This window comes from Ostrea edulis, chromosome 2 (genome assembly GCF_947568905.1).
Source record: "Ostrea edulis chromosome 2, xbOstEdul1.1, whole genome shotgun sequence".
Taxonomy (NCBI): Eukaryota; Metazoa; Mollusca; class Bivalvia; order Ostreida; family Ostreidae; genus Ostrea; species Ostrea edulis.
Window position 1 is genome coordinate 89,569,157 of NC_079165.1, and position 6,329 is coordinate 89,575,485.

The window sequence follows — 6,329 nt, forward strand, 5'->3', positions numbered from 1 at the left end:
TTATCAAGTCCATATTAATGCGATAGATTTCCTTTATTTTTGACAAATATTTTACCAAGGTGATAAGGAATCATTATCTGTGTCTTTTCATGAAATTACATATAATTTTAATCCCGAGTGATTTTAAATAGCTCAGCTGTATGGTGCCATACTTCAGTTTTTGATGGGGGTATACATAATCTGGAAGCTATAGATTTGAAATTATTAAGGAAAGGTATGGATTTTTTCCCATGAATAACTATAACAGATGTAACTCTACTAATATAAACAGAAAAAATGATATGTAAACCATGCTATAAGGAAAGTGCGTCCACATTTGTTTGTTTTTTAACATTTTGGAGAATAACGCTAATTCAATAATTTTGCACATATTATTCTAAAACTTGATGAACATATTGAAAATGACATGTGTTTTAGTTATTGACATGTTTCCCGATAAATAAATGCAATTCAAAAAATATTTTGTTGTTTTTATATTAAAATAAAAACAAATAACTGTTTCCAATGAATTTCATAAAAATCTACATCGGGGTACATGACTTTAGTGGTGTATGTAATGAAAATTAATATGGAAATCCTTAACTGTTTTGCCTTTTTTAATTACTCTAAATGTTAGTTTATTGATTCCAAACAAAAAAATGCTAACCCCAAAAATCCAGGACTAAGGACCCACCTTAAATATCAATCTAGCATCAGCTCCTGGATTTTTTTTTGATTTTTTTATCATTTTTGAAAATAGGACTGCTGTCTGTCATTTTTTTTTTTTTTAATATGTAGGGCTTTATAGGAATTTTAATGACTTATAGAGAAAATATAGCAACCTTCAAGTTTATAGGAAAATATAGGAATAAATAGGGACTTGACACCCTGGTAGAGGCCTTCCTGCTCTCTATCACTATGCATTAAAGAAATTTTTTGAAAATTGCTCAATTTTCGGCAATTTTTGCCCCACCTCCTACGGGTGTAGGAGTCCTGAAATTTACAATTTATGTGCTTCTTGTCCCAAAGATGCTTCATACCAAATTTAAAAAGAATTGGAATAGTAGTTATCAAGAAGTTAAAAATTACTATTATTCACACATTTCATAATTGACCATTTCGGCCCCACCCTGATATAAAATCTCCTACCCCTGGGATCATCAAATTTACAATTTTGGTAAAGGACTACCAACAGTTTCTAAATATCCATTTAGTTTCAATTTAGCGTCAATAGCACGTAGAAGATGTAATTAAAATGTTTTACACATAAATACGTACTATATACTAAGTTTGGCACCGCCCTGAGGTCAGAACCCTTACCCCGGGGATCATGAAATTTACAATTTTGGTAGAGGCCTTCCTGCTCTACATCACTGTGCATTTAGTTTTTCTTACACATATACGGTTGTAGAGAGGATTTTTGAAAATTTGTCAATTTAGGGCAGTTTTCTGCTTGCCCCATGGGCGCCAGGAGTCCTGAAATTTACAATTTATGTCCCCCTTGTCCCAAAGATGCTTCATACCAAATGTGAAAAGAATTGGGATGATTGATATCAAGAAGTTAAAAATGTTCCATTGTTAACACATGATGGATGATGACAGAAGACAACCAATTGCACAGAGTAAACTCAGGTGACCTAAAAAAGATGCTTCATTGTGAAAGTTTTGATAAGTTTGTGAATTTATTGTGAATTATCTGAGTATGCGTCACTGGACAGAGGACCTGTTTTCCTGGATTTTAAAGCTGTCATGCATTAAGGACATGCGGGACGATGTGGCCAAAAATAACTCGTCAATGAATATTTTTTCTTTTTTTCATGAAGCACCATCAGGATGTCCTTTACAATGTGTTTAAATTTCATGGCCACTTTCTATGTATACAAGGGAGATAATAAGCTTTGAATTAACCCCCTTTTCGAAAATTGTGAATTTTACAAGATAATTCCGATTTTCATTTCAAAAAAAATTATTTGATGGAATTTTTATATATATCTTTTACAATAATCTTTAAAATATATGCAAAATATAAAATGAATGATAACATGCTTAAACATAACCGTATAATAGGAAATTGAGAAAATTGAAGGATTTGGGGTGGAAATTAGTACTAAAAAACAGGGTAGTCCAGATACTATATGAAGTACTGCTCGAAAACCTCTCAATGAATTTTTTTGCAAACACTGCAATTAAAAGATATTCATATACCTAACTTCCTGTAGAAATATGAAGGGGTGAAGCTAATCTTGATTTTGAGGTAGGCGTCCTTGAAGTTAATCATCGATATGTTCACTTGGGGTTAGGGTTGGTGGAATATTTTTTTAATAACTTTCAAGCTTATTCTTTTCATCTAAAACTACTGTTAAAAGTAATGGGGGAGGGGACAGTCTCAATTTATTTGCACTACACTTTTTTAAAAGATGCTCACTGTCAAAGACGGGGGTGGGGGGTGAGGGGGTGTGTGTGTGTGTGTTAAAATTTTAATCGTTTTCAAATATACATATACATGTATATACCTGTATTTTTTATGACTTTGGACAAAACCTCTAGCTCTACAATTCGTCTTCCTTCAAACCACGGGGTTAGATCTAGTTAACGTCAATATAAGCTACTACATCGTTTACAAGATCAACAGTACTTCCGCGGCCAGGGTAGCTAGTGTCGCTTGACTCGATCGCCTCCATCCTATTTTTCAAGGAATTTATGTGTTGCACACGTTGTGACTTTGCACTTTTTTCTTTTGCACACGTCTGCTTCTCGCATACTTTCCGACGTGTATCATATTACATTAGTTACCATTTTCGCAGCAGTGTTTCGTAAAGTTAGTAAAAATAATTTGTAATATAAAATAGTTTGAGAGATAAAGCGTACTTAGATTTACATGAAAATGCCTGGGAAAATTAAACATTCCTAGCACGGACGTTAATATTTGACCTAAAGTATCGATCTTCGGCATATGGGGTGGGGGTGGGGTATTTTTCGCAAACAATGATCGATTATAAAAGCACCTGAATTATTCGTACGTTTCCCAAGCAAGATTCGGAGAAATGTGTGTCCAGTTCTAGTTTCACACTACTATAGTAAATACCAACAAACGATCATCATCTTACACTTGCACCGAGTCATTGTTTACGTACGATTGACTTTCCTTTTGTAAATGCCTAGATTCAAATTGCATGTATATGTAGGAGCGATTTCGGTGACTAATAGGCTATATACATGTACTATCAAAATTACTGTGGCGCATACTGTATACATGTAATATGTACAATGTATATGAAAAGGGAGACTTGTAATCAATATGAAATAGAAACAAAAATTATCATTTGACAAGAATTCAATCAACAGATTTACACATGACACTTGACAGCGGTAGCAAATTACGACAAAATATGATGACATTTTCCCCGCAGTACAACGTCGTGACGTACTTTTTTTTACTGTGACATTATATAGTGTGTCTGTAGAGCATTGTGATTTTTCTCGGGAAGCTTCAACTCACTGCGCCCGGTTCTAAATTTATACTAAATTTGCAATCATCATGTGATCATCGTCCCGCATATCCTTAATATTCCATCCAGTGTTTCTCTGATTTATTCAAGTTCTGCAAAGGTGTATAACCCACATCTCAACCATGGCACTACATAACATGTGTATAACACAAATCTCAACCGTGGCACTACACAACATCATCATGTGTATAACCCACATCTCAACCATGACACTACATAACATGTGTATAACACAAATCTCAACCGTGGCACTACATAACATGTGTATAACCCACATCTCAACCGAGGCACTACACAACAACATCATGTGTATAACCCACATCTCAACCGTGGCACTACACAACAACATCATGTGTATAACCCACATCTCAACCGTGGCACTACACAACATCATCGTGTATAACCCACATCTCAACCGTGGCACTACATAACATGTGTATAACACATATCTCAACCGTGGCACTACACAACATCATCGTGTATAACCCACATCTCAACCGTGGCACTACACAACATCATGTGTATAACCCACATCTCAACCGTGGCACTACATAACATCATCATGTGTATAACCCACATCTCAACCATGGCACTACACAACATGTGTATAACCCACATCTCAACTGTGGCACTACATAACATGTGTATAACCCACATCTCAACCGTGGCACTACACAACATCATGTGTATAACCCACATCTCAACCATGGCACTACATAACATGTGTATAACCCACATTTCAACCGTGGCACTACACAACAACATCATGTGTATAACCCACATCTCAACCGTGGCACTACACAACAACATCATGTGTATAACCCACATCTCAACCGTGGCACTACACAACATCATGTGTATAACCAACATCTCAACCGTGGCACTACACAACATCATGTGTATAACCCACATCTCAACCGTGGCACTACACAACATCATGTGTATAACCCACATCTCAACCATGGCACTACATAACATGTGTATAACCCACATCTCAACCATGGCACTACATAACATGTGTATAACCCACATTTCAACTGTGGCACTACACAACAACATCAAGTGTATAACCAACATCTCAACCGTGGCACTACACAACAACATCATGTGTATAACCAACATCTCAACCGTGGCACTACACAACATCATGTGTATAACCCACATCTCAACCATGGCACTACACAACATCATGTGTATAACCCACATTTCAACCGTGGCACTACACAACAACATCAAGTGTATAACCAACATCTCAACCGTGGCACTACACAACAACATCATGTGTATAACCCACATCTCAACCGTGGCACTACACAACATCATGTGTATAACCCACATCTCAACCATGGCACTACATAACATGTGTATAACCCACATCTCAACCATGGCACTACATAACATGTGTATAACCCACATTTCAACCGTGGCACTACACAACAACATCATGTGTATAACCCACATCTCAACCGTGGCACTACACAACAACATCATGTGTATAACCCACATCTCAACCGTGGCACTACACAACATCATGTGTATAACCAACATCTCAACCGTGGCACTACACAACATCATGTGTATAACCCACATCTCAACCGTGGCACTACACAACATCATGTGTATAACCCACATCTCAACCATGGCACTACATAACATGTGTATAACCCACATCTCAACCATGGCACTACATAACATGTGTATAACCCACATTTCAACCGTGGCACTACACAACAACATCAAGTGTATAACCAACATCTCAACCGTGGCACTACACAACAACATCATGTGTATAACCAACATCTCAACCGTGGCACTACACAACATCATGTGTATAACCCACATCTCAACCATGGCACTACACAACATCATGTGTATAACCCACATTTCAACCGTGGCACTACACAACAACATCAAGTGTATAACCAACATCTCAACCGTGGCACTACACAACAACATCATGTGTATAACCAACATCTCAACCGTGGCACTACACAACATCATGTGTATAACCCACATCTCAACCATGGCACTATATAACATGTGTATAACCCACATCTCAACCATGGCACTACATAACATGTGTATAACCCACATTTCAACCGTGGCACTACACAACAACATCAAGTGTATAACCAACATCTCAACCGTGGCACTACACAACAACATCATGTGTATAACCAACATCTCAACCGTGGCACTACACAACATCATGTGTATAACCCACATCTCAACCGTGGCACTACACAACATCATGTGTATAACCCACATCTCAACCATGGCACTACATAACATGTGTATAACCCACATCTCAACCATGGCACTACATAACATGTGTATAACCCACATTTCAACCGTGGCACTACACAACAACATCAAGTGTATAACCAACATCTCAACCGTGGCACTACACAACAACATCATGTGTATAACCAACATCTCAACCGTGGCACTACACAACATCATGTGTATAACCCACATCTCAACCATGGCACTACATAACATGTGTATAACCCACATTTCAACCGTGGCACTACACAACAACATCATGTGTATAACCAACATCTCAACCATGGCACTACACAACATCATGTGTATAACCCACATCTCAACCGTGGCACTACACAACATCATGTGTATAACCCACATCTCAACCATGGCACTACATAACATGTGTATAACCCACATCTCAACCATGGCACTACATAACATGTGTATAACCCACATTTCAACCGTGGCACTACACAACAACATCATGTGTATAACCAACATCTCAACCATGGCACTACACAACATCATGTGTATAACCCACATCTCAACCATGGCACTACACAACATGTGTAT